The following is a 19,615-nucleotide window of genomic DNA, read 5'->3' on the forward strand; positions in this document are numbered from 1 at the left end:
CAACTCAGCTTGCACATCTTGTGAAAATTTCCCCTCAAATTTATACAGCATTTCCCACTGTTTTGCTTGTGCAGCTACAAGTTCTTGTGCCAAACACCATCCTTTCCTGCCCAAATAGTTTGGACTTAGGCCACGTCTCTACTTTTCATTATTATGATCCATCTATCTTAATCCCAAAATATAGTGTTTGCATATAAATATTTTTTTGAAGAGTTTAAGCACAAGTAGAAATAATCTAAGTTTTAAAAAATCCTTCAATCAGTGAAGGAGGAAACTTGAAACACAGTTTTGCCATGGTCTGGCGCTGTACGGGGCACCATAAAAAATAAAATAGTGTCACTTTTGCTTCCTAAAATATGAAAGCTGGATTTCAGCTTTAAGACAGAAAGCTATGAATAACTGAGATATACTCAAAAGACAGATTGACCTTATTTGAAGGAAGGCTATTGTGTGATTTAAAATGTGTTTCTTCAAGGCATTTAATACTACTGTTTAATTTAAGCCCTTTTCCAAATATGCTTGGGAGAGATTTGCTCAAAAAGGCGGCCTATAAATATTTTAAATAAATATGATAAGATTACACTTCCGTGCACCACTGGGCACTTATTTTAGTACATTGCAATATATTTCTGTGGTCAGGGGGATTTTATTGCTGTGCCCTACAGGAACTTGGTCTCTCAGTAGGAGAGATTGGGGTGTCCACAAGCTTTTTAGCAAGCAGGTTGCCCCAAGAAGAACTACTTCCAATAAATGTGTTTAAGACTGAGGTGTATGATTGCATTGCAAAATTCCTTGGCGAACTGCAAAATGTAATATTGGAATATTTCCCTGAGGAATTGTAAAGCAATGATTTCTGGCATCTTTTGAAATGAGATAAAGAAGCAACAGACACAATACAGGTTTTTCCAATTTAACTATCCATTCCTCTTGTGGTTTTCTTTTCTACAAGCCTTTTTCAGCTGAGAAATAAGCGTAGGCTACATGTTCCCGCGACATATTGTGTGTCACTAACAATAAATATTTGGCTCTTTGTTTTATATATATATATAAGGGGTGGGAGAGAGAACGCTTTACTGTGTGTTTAAAAGCCAGTAAATTGAAAAGAGTAAAAAAGGAAAAGAAAGAAAAGAATGTCAGTAATTGCAACTGCTTACATCATGAAAATTCTGCAGAATAAACTGATTTGCAAAGTTACTTCCTACAGCTGCCAAGTTGGGGGGGGGGGTTAGACTCAAATGCAAAAAAATAGGAAACAAGATGCATTTTACCACATGTCTGTATGTGAGCAGAAATCTGGGGATGTGGTGGAGTGAAAAGATTCTCGTAACTACTTGGTAAATGACCAGCACTTGATAAATCCACCTTGATTTAAACACAGTAGGTAACAAGAATTGCATGTGAGTGAGAGAGTATATTGGTGCAGGAAGGAGATAACATTCTGCCCCTTTTCTGCAGCCGCCATGATTACTACAGACTGCTGGTACCATCAAGGGATAAACATTTCCACCTGATTTGCCCCACCTCACTGAATCATAGAATTGTAGAGCCGGAAGGGACACTGAGGGGGAACTGGTCCAACCCCCTGTGATGGAGGAATCTCAAGTAAAGCATCCATGACAGATGACCATCCAACCTCTGCTTCAAAACCTCCAAGGAAGAAGAGAGCCAGTGTGGTGTAGTGGTTAAGAGTGGTAGACTTGTAATCTGGTGAACCGGGTTCACTTCCCCGCTCCTCCATATGCAGCTGCTGGGTGACCTTGGGCTAGTCACACTTCTCTGAAGTCTCTCAGCCTCACTCACCTCACAGAGTGTCTGTTGTGGGGGAAGAAGGGAAAGGAGAATGTTAGCCACTTTGAGACTCCTTTAGGTAGTGATAAAGCGGGATATTGAATCCAAACTACTACTCCTCCTCCTCCTCCTCCTCTTCTTCTTCTTCTTCTTCTTCTTCTTCTTCTTCTTCCTGAGGGAGTCCATTCCACTCTTGAACAGCTCTTACTGTCAGAAAGTATTTCCTGAAGTTTAGCTGGAATCTCATTTCTTGTCATTTGAGTCCATTGATTCAGGTCCTACCCTCCAAAGAGGAGAAAACAAAGTTCTCTCCATCTTCCATATGACGGCCCTTTAGATATTTGAAGATGGCTGTTATATCTCCTCTCCATCTCCTCTTATCAAGGCTGAGCATGCACAACTTCCTCAACCATTCCTCATGAGGCTTGGTTTCCAAACCCATCGATCGTCTTGATTGTCCTCCTTTGCACATGAGGACCCTTATAAGGGGAAGCTGTTGCTCAAGTATTGGCTCTCTCTGACATTTTTGTGGGGTTTGTTCGTACTTGATTTTGTGAGACACTTTGCAGCATGTAAATAAACAGTAACGCAACAAAGTATACAAATGAGAGGAATGGAGCACTTTTAGGTTTTTTGGGCTTTTTTACAAGACTCTGGCCAGTGATCACTTGAATTTACCAAGCACAAGAGTTGTAACTCCCATCAGCCCAAAAACTTCAGGAGAGCACTGTATTGGATACCTCTGGCGTAAGCACTGTACCAACAAGAGCAACAGTACTATTTCCATTCATGGAAATTAGGTTGATTGTCAAATTTTGTTAACAGAACTTTTTGATCTCGTTCATCAGACTTCACAAGACTATCCAATTACTTCTGGCTGTACTGGGGCGGGGGGAGACATATGCTGCAATTTTAATTAGTAAGATGAATACATCAGCAGCAGCAATTTAAATTACAGCGAAAGTATACTCTACACAAATAGTTTCTTATTGAATTTAAATACCCTGTTAGGTTTTTATTTTTCATGTTACTACTGTTCTGTTAGAGATCAAAGGCACTATTTTCACTTGCTCTTTTTTTAGATCAAAACATAACAGAAATTGAAATTTCTGTTACGAATTCATGTTTTAGATTTAGGTGTTGACATTTTTCTATTACAGGAATCAGAGTTCTTTTTTTTTTCTTGACTAATATTTTTCCCTAAGGCAATTAAAACATTTCATTAGGTAGGGAACCAATAAAGGTTTCCTCTAGAGTGAAAGCAAGATGGGAAAATAAAAGATGTGATTGTTCTGTATAGCATCGAGAACTACTAATGAGGGTGTGTGCTTTTTCAATCAGCAATCATTCAAAATATTAATAATCAGGTAAGATCCTACCAGGTGTTTAGGTATTAAGAAATCACAGTAAATTTATTCTATACGGTACAAAATACATTATAGGATTTGGAACTCCACAGTTACAGATGACAAGTTCTATTTTTAAATACTCCGTTGTGTTAATAATAATTATTATTAACAATAGGAATAAAATCCTGCATGTAGGACATTTTGGTGAAAATTATGCCAAAACTCTGATACAATACAGAAATGAGTTTTGTTTTATTGGTTTTTCCCTTAAGGAAGCATTTAAAAATCACCTACATTTACACCTTCAGTCTGAAATACTAAGTAAAAGGTAAAGGAATTTGGATGGTTAAGTCCGGTCAAAGGTGACTATGGGGTGCGGTGCTCATCTCGCTTTCAGGCCGAGGGAGCTGGTGTTTGTCCACAGATAGCTTTCTGGGTCATGTAGCCGGCATGACTAAACCGCTTCTGGTGCAACGGGACACCGTGACAGAAACCAGAGCACACGGAAACGCCGTTTACCTTCCTGCCACAACAGTACCTATTTATCTACTTGCACTGGCATGCCTTTCAATGGCTAGGTTGGCAGAAGCTGGGACAGAGCAACGGGAGCTCACTCCGTTGTGGGGATTCGAACCGCCGACCTTCCGATCATCTTTATCCACAAATCAGTTAAGCCAGAGCTGAGTTTGACTGGGTCTGTCATTCATTGCTTATCTGCTCTGGCTTCATTGCTTTATTTTAAACTTCTCTTAAAAATGCCTTTCCCCTGCCCTGATATCATGTTCACCTCTTGCTCTACCTCCGAAGGCAAGTCGAACATAGAGAGCTGCTGTTTAATATGATTAACCGGCTGTCATTTTCCACTGAAGTAGGAGATGAAAATCATTCTCGTTTTCCAGGTATTAGCAGCCACAATTATTGCTTCTGGATAAACAAGCATAACTATTCCCTGAAGATAATACAATTAACGGTTAGCATCTCATAATAGTCATTCCAGCAAGCTTGCCTTGTTCTGCAGAGCTGCTGCGAAGGTAAATTGATCTTTCTAAAGCATTTTGCAAATGCCCTATCGAGTGTTAGCTATAATGTATTGGAACATTTCAGTGTTATTCGGTAGAGCTAACAGGTGCACTGGGGCATATCCCCAGTTTCTGGGTTCTGGAGCATGTGACACAATAATGAACATTTTGCCTTTCAGCATGAATACACTATCTCTTGTACACTGTTGAAAAGCTACAACCAGCTTCCATACAAGTAGGATTAGTGAGAAAGGTAGAGGGTATTTCTTGAACATATGCCTTTTGATGAGTCACAGACTAGTAGCCTATTTAGGGCAGCGCTGCCTGCTCTGACTGGCTTGATGTACAAAAGGAAAGGAATGTCTGGCCCCCTGGGAACCTCTCAACTCCATCTCCCATCATCCTTTCTGGCTGAGGGTGAAATTGTGCAGGCCCCAAATATTGTAGAGCACCTTTCTCAGAGAGCTTCAGGGTAGTATTTTATGTGGGTTTACTTTAGAATTAGCTGACTCATTACACAGAATATAACATTTGTTTTGTTTTGTTTTATGCTTTATTTGAAAACAGCATTGAGAGCGCTCCTTGTCATGAAAGGCAGTATAAAAAATAATTGATAGACAGAATCATCAGTTAGAGGATCTCAGTGGGTGGACATTGAGGGTGATTGGACCATACGTTGACACACATCTATCCACAGAGGGAGCAAAGGCTTTTGCATGCCAATCTTGACACCTCGGTCCTAGACATTTCCACATTGGCGAATAACAGCAATAACCGGGGAAAAGAAAGATGTAACATCTTACAAGGGCAGGAAGAAACACCACGGACAGAATAATTGCCACACACAGGAAGAACAAGGATATAGCTGTTAGAATTCCTGATCTATGATTGCAGTCATGGGATTTTTGTCTTTCACATGATGGTATATGTTTTGACTCCACAGAGTGGGATGTGACGGAGACAGGATGTTTGTATTACTGTGTTCCGTGAAGTGGGACTATTGTCCTTTGTTCTTTTTGTCTTTGCTGTCTGATGCTAGAGAGAGAGGGAGCCATGTTGCAGTGTTCCATGTGTGTTTATATGTAAATAAAGTAGATTAGCCAAAATGCTGAGTTGCTGAGGTTTGTCACGCAAGTTGCGCAAACTCTGTGGATCCCTAAGTGTGCCGGTGTCAGTTAGCATCAGTCGCTGTGATGTTTGGGCTGAAGAAAGCTTATGAAGCTCCCGAATGATTGACCAGGAGGGAGGAAACATGCCAGTCGGGCATGTGTCTCTGCCAGGGTCCTACTTGAGTGTAGGCTGAACTCCTGACAATAGCTTGATTTCTTCACTTGTAGTTTTATAAATCATTTAATGTGTCAACACGAATAGAAGTTATTAATATTGCAGAAACATTGCAAATAATATTGCAGAAATAAAGGAAATAATCAAGCCATCAATTCTAGCACGTGGGGGGGGCACCTTACCTAAATTATATAATTTGGTACTTGAACTATTGCTATTAATAATTGTATTATAAATTGGTATTGTTCTAATGAGGCTATTATTGGATTGTAATTGAAAACTAATAAAATCATATATTTTTTAAAAAAGATATTTGCACATTGAGTTAGAAGATCTGAAGTGAGATTTCAATCACATTCAGTTGAACACCTATATATTGGCCTGGATCACACAACACTAAGCCAAACCTATGACATAGCATGAAGTGGATATGTTGGCTCCGAGAGAGGAGATCACAGATGTTTTTTCTTCCTCTCCCTGGTCACTTGGCTCCTGTGCAGCACTGAACTAAGCCATGGCTTGACTTAGTGTGTCATCGACACCCAGGTTCATGGCTTACTTCTCTCCCGACCAACCATGAGCTATAACCAAAGTTTATACAATTGATGGCTTGTGGTTTGTCCAGGAAAGTTAAACCATAAGCCTGAGTTCTGACAACAAGCTTTACCAAGCCATGACTTAGCTCATGGTGGCACAGAAGCAGAATGACTGGGGAAGAGCAAAGCAGCCACAATCTCCTATATGAAAGCCCACTCACTCATGCATCAGAAGTGAACCATGGTTTGGCTTAGCCTGACATGCAAACCAGGCCATGGTCAACCCGGACATCTGATTGTTTTCACTCAATGGTAAGGAAACAAGGCAATGCATACAGCCTCAGGGTCACGTCATGGAAAGAATTTCACTAGGAAAGAAGGCTGCATTTATTCACAGACCAAAACTAGAGTGGAAAATCCCTTGCAGTTCTTCTAGCTATCCTCATTGGATCAGTTGTGTATCTTACTAGATTAGTAGTGTATCAAAAGTAAATGTAGAACAAGAGGTCAGTTCTAGGGTGGTAATAAAATGTGTTCTATGTGGTTTGGGCTTCACAAACATCAGACAAAAGTAACACACGTATATGTTCAACACTTGGTGGACTATGAGAGACCCAACACCATAGACATTTCATATCACCTCAGATGCAACACACAGTGAGTCCACTCTGGCATTCAATTGTGTGTTGTCATGTGTTGAGCATTTAGGTGAGGTGCCAGAATGCACAAAGCCAGAATAGGAAGAATCACCACCGCCATGTACAGAATTTCATACATCTTCAGCATATTTGAGTTTCCATTTCAGCCTATTTTGCTCTGTCTTCTTCATGCTAGGGCTAAAATTAGCTTTTGCCTTCTGCCTTGGACTCCTGCAGGCGAAAACAAAGCGGAGAAAGAAATCTGGAGCATCTAATTATAGGCACAATATGGTGAATCCCAAAGGCTGCTCCATCCCCCAAACCCCTTGAAAGGATCCTACAACAAGGGGGCCATGTGCAAATGCCGTCTTCAGAATGGCACAGATATAGATAGATATAGATCTAGATAATTGGTTACTCTTAAGAAACACCTGCGAATGTGGTTTCTCTTTTTCAGAAATTGATAAGTACAGCCACCTGCTATGCCTTTGGGCTTTAATCCTTTTTAATCTGGGAAATGCTCCCCCACACAGAGAGATATACACAAATGTACCCTTCTGCACATTTACCTCGAGATAGTACACTGTGTAGTACACTTGCATTACAGATTGTAGGAAATGTGATGGTTGGAAAACTCAACATGAAGGGGGGGGGGACCTTGTGTGTAGCCAATGTTAGGAAGGCTGAGATAATGCATGCGAATTTTGAGAGTGGCAAATCTGAAGAAGGATCAGTGACTGAATATCTCCCAGCCAGAGGGAAGGGAGAAAGAGAGCCTGCTAATGTAAGCAAACAGTGACCATCTGGCTACAGAGATTGCTCAGCCACCTCTGTGTCAGAGTCAGGTGAGAGTGCCAAATAAGGCAAGGTTTTCATGTTCGCGAAGGGGAAACCAACTGCAAGAATTTCAGGGGGGAGCATACGCTGCATCTATCATGAATTCAGGCTGCCTCAGGAACGCCTGGAATCAGGGCTGGATAACTCACAGCCAGCTAAAGCAAATGAAGCCTATCAGCTTTCTACTGCGACCTGTCGGGCGTGTGACAACCTTCCTCCCCACTCTCTGCAGTCCTTGTAGGACATCTGTCAAGCCCCTGCTGGACCGCCATACATAGCTGCTGGGCTGAATTCAAGCTTAGGTAACGAGTCGGGCAGGATGAACAGTATCATTAGGGTAGCTGCCCATGAACACATCTGACACAGCCCATTTAGCAGCTTCAGGTTTAGAAGAAGCGCTTCCTGTTTGTTTCTGAGCCCAATTCAGAGAGCAGCTTATCTTCTTTCAAGCTCTAAAAAGCGCAAGACCAGGACCACCTCTGCCCACATAAATTTGCCCACCTGCTGAGATCATCTGATGAGTTTCTATGTGCCTCACTGCCCTCTGTGTTACAATTTTCTTTTCAGATTTCCCTTTCCAACAAGCTTTCGATTCTCCTGCTGCTTATGGGTTATTTTGGTGTAGGGAATGCGGATGGTGTTGTGGTCTAAAGCAGAGTCTTAAGGTTGTACAATACATATTTCATGGTAATATTCTGCTGTCTGCTCTTTCTTTCTTATAATAATTTCCCAGGTGGCACCAGATATGGCTGTACTGGGCTCCAAGGCTACCCACACACTACAGCCTCAACCTGACACCCAGTGAGGTGTAGTGGTTAGAATGTCAGATTAAGACTTGGAAGGCCAGGATTCAAATCCCCACTCAGCCATGAAGCTCAGCTTGGGCCAGTCTCTGCCTCCCAGCCTAACCTACCTCCTATGGTTGTTACTGTTGGGGGATGCAGGTGGTGCTGTGGCCTAAACCACTGAGCCTCTTGGGCTTACTGATCAGAAGGTCAGCAGTTTGAATCCCCACGATGGGGTGAGCTCCCGTTGCTCTGTCCCAGCTCCTGCCAACCTGGCAGGAGCCAGTGCAAGTAGATAAATAGGTACTGCTGAGGCCGGAAGGTAAACAGAGTTTCTGCGCACTCTGGTTTCCATCAAGTTTTCCATTGTGCCAAAGCAGTTTTGACATGTTGGCCACATGACCCAGAAAACTTTCTGTGGACAAACACCGGCTCCCTCGGCCTGAAAGCGAGATGATGGCCGCAACCCCATAGTCTCCTTTGACTGGACTTAATCATCCAGGGGTCCTTTACCTTTACCTATTTTGGTCTGTGTAGGGAGGTGTTTTAGTCTGGCCTCTCTGCATCATTTTGATGCTGTTAGTATGCTACTTTGTGTGCTGAGTTTTCAATGTTCTGAGTGAAATTTTAACCATGGCTGATTGTTGTCACTCTGTGTGTGTGTGTGTGTGTGTGTGTGTGTGTGTTTGCTGTGTCCTTCTTTATATGCTTTGTCTCCCACTTTGGGCATCTCCACCCAGAAAGGGAAACGGTTAATAAGAAATAAAATGACTCCTTAATGTCAATCAATACGCTTCTCTGTGCTGTCGCATGACTGCTATTGGAAAGGATTGGGACTGCAGTTCCTAAATAAGAGAGGAGAGGAGCTGCGTGCTTTGGGCTGATCAAATCCCAGAGCAATACAGAGAAGGCAACGCAAAGGGTGGGACAGATGCTTCCCCACCCCCAAAACAAGCTTCTGCAAAAAATATGATGTCATTCTGGCTTGACATGCGAGTTCATGGGAGACAAAGCATCTCCAGGGACCCCCAACCCCCTCCTCTCAGGAGATGGAATCTGGTGCAACATAACAGATGGCTCTGGGACCTCAAGATTAGCCAGAAGTGACTGTATTGGATTAAATTGAAGAGCACGCATCCTTGTGATATCAACACTCTCGTTCAGCAGTCTTTTCTTTGCTGCTCTTGTCCCCCAGCATATGGTTGGTGACCAAAAATAAATAAATACATCCACAGAAATCCAGACAATTCCCTCATTAACTCCTAGCTGTGAAGGAGAAAGATGATTTTTCAGGATGTGCCTGCACATCTCCTTCCTTGTGCTCAGACAACGGATTTGGCTCTCACTCTCTCCAGTTATATTTGATACGATGTCATACATGCCACCTTGTCGCCGCCGCCACCCCAGCAACAGCAAAAACCCTGACCTGCTGAGGGAAGCCATCTTGTAGGTTTTTAACAGCTTGTGTGGCAAGGAAGAAGTTCAGCAGGCACAGCTGCTTTTGTAAGGATGCTTTGGTGAGACAACACAGCACGCCTGCCAATCACCTCACTGCTATGCGGATAATAAACGCATTGTGTTTCCTTTGGGTGTGGAGCTGGCTTACCTAAAGGGATCGTGCTCAAATTCACTGCTGGAAGGAAGAGAACATGGGCAGCCAAGATCAAATAACAAATTGGGAAATTCCTTGGTACCATCAAACTCTGAGGGGTGAGGAAGGCTACCAACCCCCAGACCATATCTCATCCACTGTACATTTCTGCCACACTTCCTTGCCCTGCATCTCTCAAACCTATCCTGCTGCAGCCAAGCAAGTTACTGGAGGAGGAACAGAGGGGGTGACTGCTGTGTGTCTTGCTGGAAAGAGGAAAAAATGGAGCCTTTCCTTTCTCATCAATACAGAAATCAAGTAGTAAGAGAGAGAAGCAGAGAGAGGGAAAGAGAAAAGGGGGAAGACAGAAGGAAATGAATGGTGCCGCTCATTTTTTTGTTTTGGTTCCACCTATAACAGGCTTTTAGGGACATGGGTGGCGCTGTGGGTTAAACCACAGAGCCTAGGACTTGCCGATCAGAAGGTCGGCAGTTCGAATCCCCGTGACAGGGTGAGCTCCCGTTGCTTGGTCCCTGCTCCTGCCAACCTAGCAGTTCAAAAGCATGTAGTGCAAGTAGACAAATGGGTGCCGCTCTGGCAGGAAGGTAAATGGCATTTCTGTGCGCTGCTCTGGTTCACCAGTAGTGGCTTATTCATGCTGGCCACATGACCCAGAAGCTGTATGCCAGCTCCCTCGGCCAATAAAGCGAGATAAGCGCCAAAACCCCAGAGTGGCAACAGCGGTGGCAGGGGAAAACAGGACACATCTGCCCTAGATGTGTGGTCCTGACAGATTAATCCCAAAGGTATGTGGAACCTGTGGAGGGTGACCGAAAAATAGAACTCATGACAATGGTCAAGCTTGGTTTTGAAAGATTCCTATTGACTTCTGTGAGAAAGACTTAATGGTCTGCAAGCTGGAACACAGTCAAATGGGAGAAAAGGTATGTCCTTCACGGTGGAGGAATTCAACTTAGTATACATTTAAATGTCAACTTACTTAATTCGCAGTTTCCCAAATCACACATGAACCAAAACACAGACCTCCTTCAAAATTCACCCTTCTCCCAATGTGGTAATGCTGTGTTCTAGCCACGTGGTGGGTTTAAAAATGAACATACTAAGATAAGTGTGCATAGAAATGCATATATGAGTATTTTTTAAAAAATACAAAAACACATTATGTCAGGGAAAACTGCTTTGCAAAAATGGGTGCATTGAGAAGAAAATCCACGATAAATGCTGAAGAATTTTCACGAGAGCTTTTAAAAAATTGCACAAACTGATGTGGAGATGTGGGGAATTGATGTTGAGACTGGAAAATGGGAAACCAAGAGAAACTGCAATTGACATATCCCTCCACCTGAGTGCATCCCATTTAGCAGAATGGCTGCCCTTGGCTCCTATGAATAAAAACACTGCATCGGGGGACAGTGTTGCGGTAGGAGCAAAGCATACTCATCTCCCCTGACAGAGGGTGGCCTAGCCTCTACTGATAGAGACAGAGATGCAATGTATCTTTGTGCACAGAGAGCATAGAGCTCAGCTCTGCTGCTAGCAGTTGAGCTAAGAATGGTTGTGCCGAGAGAGACATCCTAGCTGTGGGCATCACTTAAGTTTGACAGGCCAGGTCTTGTAGTGTATTTCTGGCCAACTTAAGGGTTAAGCAAGCTGCAGTATATGGTCTTGAATTTGGGGCTGCAAATCTGGCTGCAATTCCCAGAGACAGAGTAGGAAAAGATGGCTACCTTGAGCACATATAAAGGAGCTGGTTTCCCTAGCAACTGTGTTCAATGAACAAAAGTGTGGTTGACAGGTTAGCATATTGCTTCTGAAGAACTTAAGAGAGCAGATTTCCACACAGACCGAAATGCTATCACAAGGTATTGAACAGGCAAGAATCCTTGTTTCTTTGTTTTTTAAAAAATGAAACCATAGTGGGCATGAACATGATTAACTGTATCTGTTTTATATTGTGTGCATTCATGTCCTGCAGACTGCCATTTAAACAGAGAATGAAATGGGTGCTAAACACCAGAACAACTGCACAAATATATCCATTCATGAGAGCTTCTCAAAGATAACGTAACCAGGGTTGATGGGCTCCTATCAGGCTTACTGCCGTGATTACTCTGAGCTTCTGCCCTATAGAAAGAAATCCTCTTGAATTCAAGTCTTAAGAACACAAGGTCATTAAAAGCCTCCTGGATCAGGCCAAAGGCTCCTCAAGTCCAACATCTTGTTCTCAACCAGATGCCTATGGGAAACTTCATAGCATGGTAAAGGTAAAAAAGGTAAAGGACCCCCTGGATGGCTAAATCTAGTCAAAGAAGACTATGAGGTTGTGGCGCTTATCTCGCTTACAATACAGAAATGAGTTTTGTTTTATCGGTTTTTCCCTTAAGGAAGCATTTAAACATCACATACGTTTACACTTTCAAACTGAAATATTAGGTAAAGGGTAAAGGTAAAGGAATTTGGACGGTTAAGTCCAGTCAAAGGCAACTATGGGGCGTGGTGCATAGCAGTCAACTTTCAGATTTGAAAATAAGGGATCAGCAGCCTCTAAAATAAGGGATCAGCAGCCTCACCTGTCCTGGGGACAGTCTACGGGATATCTAACAATCCGGGATAGCAGCAGGAAGCAGCGGGAAATGGCACTGGAATAAGGGAATTTCCCACCAAAAAAAGGGAAGGTTGACAGCTATGGTGTGGTGCTCATCTCGCTTTCAGACAGAGGGAGCCGGCGTTTGTCCACAGACAGCTTTCCAGGTCATGTGGCCAACATGCGGCCGCTTCTGGTGCAACGGAACACTGTGATGGAAACCAGAGCGTACAGAAACACCGTTTACCTTCCTGCCACAGCGGTACCTATTTATCTGCTTGCGCTGGCGTGCTTTCGAACTGCTAGGTTGGCAGGAGCAGGGACCGAGCAACGGGAGCTCACCCTGTTGTGGGGATTTGAACTGCCGACCTTCCAATCGGTAAGTCCAAGAGGCTCAGTGGTTTAGACCACAGCGCCACCCGCGTCTCCAAAGCATAACCTGAGTGCAACAACACACTCCCCACTTCTGAGTCCTCAAGGGCTATGATTTCTCAGATCTCCCATGCACACATATTTACATAAGCTTTCAGGCAAGTGCCCTTCATCAATTATGCACCTGCAATGTGAGGAATATGAGAGATGATGACTGATCTCAGGTCACCTAGTAATTTTCATAGCTGAAGGAAGATTTGAATTCAGATCTTCTGGGTCTAATCCCACCACTCTGTCCACACTATCTCTCATAGTGGGTACTTTGTGGATATATAAGAATTCAAGTGTTTCCAAAGTATATTGCTATTTTACTCGGCTAAACAATGCAGTTAGTGAAAGCAAAGGTAAAATCTTAACTATGAGCTGACAATCATATGAATGGGCCTCAACAGATCACAAACTGATTCCCTGCTGTACAGTTTTGACTACTACGTTTATACTAGGTTCATCAGTGCAATATACCATTCCCATTCAATAAATGGAGGTGTTCATTATGGGTTTCTGTTTTTCTTAAGGCTACATGGGCATGAGTTGTTGAGCTTTTTTGGAGAAAGTTGTTGAGCTTTCAATGATTCTCCCCAGATACTAATTCCGTCATTGGAATCCAGGACTTGTCCAGGAAAATATGGATGTATGGCAACCCTAGTGGTACTTCAAAGTTCCACAGGTGTTTGGAGTTGTGTTGCATAGCTGTTATGGGCGCTATCCAATATAATACTTGTGCAAACATATTCCACCTTGCAGTAACAACAAGGCTGGGATGCATATGTGCATGTGGGCATGCATAAATCATTTCCCCAGGAAAAAAATATATTTGATGCTGAGTGCTGGGGGAAAGAAAAGCAATGTGCTCATAACACTACCTTAAGGAAATTGTCTGATGACAATGGGTGAGTAATAGCTGCATATTTATTGTGATGTATAAACAGATGCAGGTGGCGCTGTGGTCTAAACCACTGAGCCTAGCGCTTTCCGATCAGAAGGTCGGCGGTTCAAATCCCCAGGATGGGGTGAGCTCCTGTTGCTAGGTTCCAGCTCTTGCCAACCTAGCAGTCTGAAAGCACGTCAAAGTGCAAGTAAATAAATAGGTACCGCTCCAGTGGGAAGGTACCGTAAATGGCATTTCTGTGCACTGCTCTGGTTTCTCCAGAAGGGGCTTAGTCATGCTGGCCACATGACCCGGAAAAACTGTCCACGGACAAACGCCGGCTCCCTCAGCCAGTAAAGCGAGATGAGCACCGCAACCCCAGAGTCGTTCGTGACTGGACTTAACTGTCAGGGGTCCTTTACCTTTTTATAAACAGAGACTAACTTGGTACCAAAGACAGCTCCCCCCTCAGCTGATAAGGAAGCCCTCTCCACAGTAGTAGATAACTTGATGAACAGATATGTGTATGGAGACACCTGAAGGAAGGTAAGACAAATATGCCGGCATTCTGAAGGCATTTTCAGGCTGGAGTTGAAAAAAGTATTAGCCTGTGCTGCAACATGATGTATAAGCACAACTTTATATACGGCTCCCTTGAGTACATTAGTCCAGAGATATTAATAATGCAGCCTACAAGTTCCACCTGCATCACACACTACTTTGCTGACCATGTGATTTGATGCATGAATCAGTATTTCATTGTTTTTGGCTTCACCACGGAAAGCAGCTGAAAAATAATGTTTAAGTGCAAAATGCAAAAACAGTAAGAGTCCATAGGATAATATAATTTATAATGTGCACATACACACTTAGACTTTTGCAGCAAGAGGTCAACATTCGAAATAGTCTTGTGAGTTCTGCAAGATGTAGCAGTAAGAAACTTACTCACACTTCTATTTCATATCCCCCCCCCCCCGTTCTGTACTAAATGTGCAAGATAGACAAACAGAGAGACAGACAGGGGGGAAAGTCTTTTGGGGAGGTTGAAGCTTGGCCTCACATATTAGATTGGTGGGGAGGTGGAGATGGAGTTTATTACTCTTTTCCTAAACACATTTTCTCTGCTGTGAATCATAGAATTGGTTTTTTTAAAAAAATTATTTACTCATTTTTTCAATACAAACAACAACCGTAAAAAGACACATACAACAAAAACCATAATGACACTAATAACACAATTTGACAATTCAGATTTGAATACACTGATATACCTATGACTACACCTTTTTAACAATATTTTCCCACCTCTCTCTCCTCCCCCTACTTCTCACCACTGTCTGCCTTATCACTTAAATGTTCCTTCCAGATTTCTTCATATTTATCCATTCTTAATTTGTGTCAACATGCAATTCATTCGTATGTAGCTAATCTGTCCATATTATCAATCCATGTGCTCAGTGGAATCTTTTTGCGGCTCTTCCAATTCATCAAAACAAGATTTTCCTTCTAATATAGCACGGTACATCCATATATATTTTTTACCGCTTGTAATCTCCCACATTTCCGGAATATAATTTAGAATTCAATTCAATTCCCCCAAGTAACAATTTCTTTTTATTACTTTTGCTATAAATATCCTCACCTCACACCAAAATGATCTTATCATCGGGCACCATAGAATTCTTGGGTTTGAAGGGCCTCATTGAGTCATCTAGTCCAACCCCCTGCAATGCAGTAATCTCAGCTAGTTATCAATTGGTATGCTTAGGGTTGCAGCCTTCTTCAAATTCCCTTTTTATAATTCAGTTATTTTTTGGAAGAAAGGTGCATTCCCTTCACATATTGCTCCCCGAGGCAAAAGGACAAGTTGGCATCTCTCCCCAATTCCACATACAGAAGCTGACTTATTTGGTTCTTACTTCAGCACTGGGGACAGCTTCCTCTACTTCTTCATTCTGTCTAATGGTAGGATTGGCCCTGTTTCTTCAAGTGATCACAGCAACTCAGAAATGGAGAGGATAAACTGAGCAGGGGTGTTTCTTGGACTCTAGCTCCAGTCAGCCCCACACAACATGGCCAATGATCAGGAAAGATGGAGTTTGGATTTGACATCCCGCTTTATCACTACCCGAAGGAGTCTCAAAGCAGCTAACATTCTCCTTTCCCTTCCTCCCCCACAACAAACACTCTGTGAGGTGAGTGGGGCTGAGAGACTTCAGAGAAATGTGACTAGCCCAAGGTCACCCAGCAGCTGCATGTGGAGGAGCGGAGACGCGAACCCAGTTTACCAGATTACGAGTCTACTGCTCTTAACCACTACACCACACTGGCTCTTCAGGTTCCCCACCCCTGAAACAGAGTGAGCTACTTGTCACTTGCTCCTCTTCACCTCTCTCTGGTGCCACCTACGTGAATCTGAAATGACCAACGCCTCCTGGTCCATCCTCAAAGAATCAACAACTAGAGACATGTGTTGCTCCATTAAAAAGCCCTAATATACGACCCTCTGTTTTTAATTCCATTGGCATTAAGTGTTAAAACTTCTCCCGAGCTATTGCGACTCAGGCTACAGGTATGGGTTTGACTTTGAATGTTCCTCTATAAAAAAATACAATTCCTTGCAGCTAGAAGAATCCTGTGACAAAGAGAAGGTTAATCCAAACCATTTAATACAACCTGTTCATTTTCTACATATAGAGAAAGCTTTCCATGATATAGCATTTGAATACACAACTGCTGATCTACAGACCAAAGTAGTTCGATCCAGGAAAATCTTTTAACACTTGGTTCTTCTGCAATATATAAACTAGATATATATTGCCCCCGCTTCCCCTCTTAGTGAAGGCATCGCATAAAGTGTATGCCAAGTTCCCCGTTGCATTGTTTCTAGATTCCTCTCTTCCTACCTCATAGTTCCCCATAATGGCAATTGAAGAGGCTCATAACTACTCATCCCGGTTTTCTCTTTTTGCCAGATGATATATCAAGAGAGATTGTTCTATTTATGGGGCTGTGCGTGTTCAGTAAATAGACCCATAGGGACTAGCTGTAGGAAGAAGCAGACAAGCAGTCTACAGTAATGGATATTATGTTTGCTAACTATATATGTACAAAGCTCAAGTACCGTAAAATTGGGGGGAAACAAATTGTTTCTCACCGCACTACATATAAATTCTACATTAACCTAAAAGTAACTGGAGACATGAGTAAAGATGCAAAATAAATTGCAATGCAAAGCTTGTCAGTGCCACCATGCCAACCAGCAGAGACCAGTTCAGCATGCAAAGTTCCATGGGTATTAGTGGAAATTACAAATGATAATGGTGCTTTCCTTTTTGAAGAAGGTGGCTTTAGGGCCACTGCTAAATACCCTTCCTTGAACTGAATCGATTATCCTAACTACAAGTAAAAAAAAAATCCTAATAATTAAATGTAAACAGGACTGCAAGTGACTCTAATGACACACAGAGAGAGGCCAGCAGTGGTCTCCAGTTGCCATTGGATAATCTGCTCAGATGTTAAGAGAGAGCAGTTAGGGCATAGCTGCCAACTTTCAGATTTGAAAATAAGGGATCAGCAGCCTCACCTGTCCTGGGGACAGTCTACAGGATATCTAACAATCCGGGATAGCAGCGGGAAGCAGTGGGAAATGGCACTGGAATAAGGGAATTTCCCGCAAAAAAAAAGGGGAGGTTGACAGCTATGAGTTGGGGCAGGAGAGCCATTGAAAGTAATAGGCAGCAAGCCCACGGAATCAGAGAGTGTTCAAGAAGGGGGGCTGGAAATCAGAGCAGACTTATCCAGAGAAATCTCGAGTACAGGAGATGGCCAGAGAGGTGAAGGCAAAATTAGAAAGAGGAGAGGAGCCTAAAGCCAAGAACTGAAAGCCTCCAGAGTTCTGAAACACTGACATATAAATCTTAAATACACCACTAAATATTTGGATTCAGGAATCTAATTTTCAGAGTGGAACACACTATTCCTGTCCCCACATCCTGAAAAGACAGGATAAATGTGACAAAGGCATATTTGCTTGCAACATGTGGGTTTTTCCTCAAATGGAGGTTTCTTTTCTACACAAATGACTTTGATCAAGACAACTGTGCATCTAATCCTCATTGCACAAAAAATGTGAAGCAATGAATATACTAATTTGTTTCCCTTTAAGATTCCTTCACTTTTTTGGATGGGGGGGGGGATAGTCTTAATGTTTCATTCGTCTTTCATTAGCTCATCTATATAGCTGCTATATTGTAAAGAATTGATGGGGGGGGGGGTTCTCTCCCTCACGTTTAGGAAATGCAGTTTCTCCACTTTTACCGAATAAAATTCCACTGTGAATATTCATTAAATACAGACCGCCTCTGTGTTCAAACATAGAACCAATGTCTTTCCCCACTCTGCTTCTTTGTTTGCCAGCCGAACCTGAGTTGTAAAGCAGTGTCTAAATCATATAGCGGAGAGAAAATGGTTGCCTTGGTAGCAAGGCTGAACCAATCGGCTGCACAACCTCCCCTGAGGCAATCTAATTTGTGCAGTCGATAGAGGCTAGAACAGGTGGGTAAATTAGTGTGTGCTAGACAGGCGAGAAATATGGTACATGTGTATCAGGAGCTCTCTAATAGTTACCTTGGACACTTTGTCAAAAATATAGCTTGTTGCCCTTAATAATTTTTCAGGGATGTGGCTTAAGAAAGAACATTAGCACAGCCTTGAAATTTTGTGGGGGTTTTTCCCCTTCTATACTGGCAACAAAACAGAAGTGGAAACCCTGCTCTCATTTTAAACAGGTCCTGTTTTCTCTGCACTCATTCATGAGCAGTCATTTCTCATCAGGAATGTAGTTGGGAACGCCTGGTTTTGCAGCATCCCCTTTCTCTAGAACAAATCAAAGCCCTTTCCTCACTGTCCTCCTAAAACAGAAAGTTCTAGCCACTAGGGAACAGATTTTTGGGGTCGCTATGGACTGGTGTTGTTAGTATTATTATTAATAATAAATAAATTTTAATTTGTACCCCACACTCCCCAGCCGGGGAATTTGTAGGTGCCAGACTCCACTAAATTCCTGGGTTGAGTAGGTTTCAGAATTTAATCAAGGTTTGGGGGGCCTCCTAAACCCTGGACCCATCGAAACCAGAGGCCTTCCTCCTGGGTATTGTCGGCCAGAGGGTGTTAAAGAAGGACCGAACATTTTTTTTGTATGCAACAACGGCAGCAAGGATACTCGTCGCTAAGCACTGGAAAACCCAAGATTTACCCACACTGGAAGAATGGCAGATGCAACTGATAGACTATATGGAACTGGCCGAGATGACTGGCAGAATCCGAGACCTGGGAGAAGAGACGGTTGAAGAAGATTGGAAGAAATTCAAGATTTACTTACAAAAATATTGTAAATTGTATGAATGTTAAGAAGGATGCTAGATCATAAATAATCTGGCACCACTAAGTTAGATGGTGTTATGAAGATAAGTGAGATTTAAGAAAAGATAAATTTTTGGATAATTATTAGATTACATTTAAATTCTTAGGATTTGAACAAAGGATATCTAAAATTAGAGAAAAAACATGGGAAAATTAGATAATAAGATTGGAAATAAGGCGATAAATTGCTGGAAAAAAATTTGTGTGTGTGAGGAACGCAGGAGCGGGAGATGTGAGGAAGTCCAAAGAAGTTAAGAAATTATGTTAATTATGTTATATTGTTTCTTCTTTTGTATTGTATTTTAAAATTGTTAATAAATATTTATAAAAAATAAAAATAAAATAAACCCTGGACCCATCTTCCCATGTTCAGGAGATCACCTGGGAGATGAACCATTAAAAAAACAAAGGAAAGGCGATGAGCCATTAAGAGAACAATGGGAAGGTACTGGGCTGTTA

This window comes from Podarcis erhardii (genome assembly GCF_964252035.2).
Source record: "Podarcis erhardii genome assembly, chromosome: 8".
Lineage (NCBI taxonomy): Eukaryota > Metazoa > Chordata > Lepidosauria > Squamata > Lacertidae > Podarcis > Podarcis erhardii.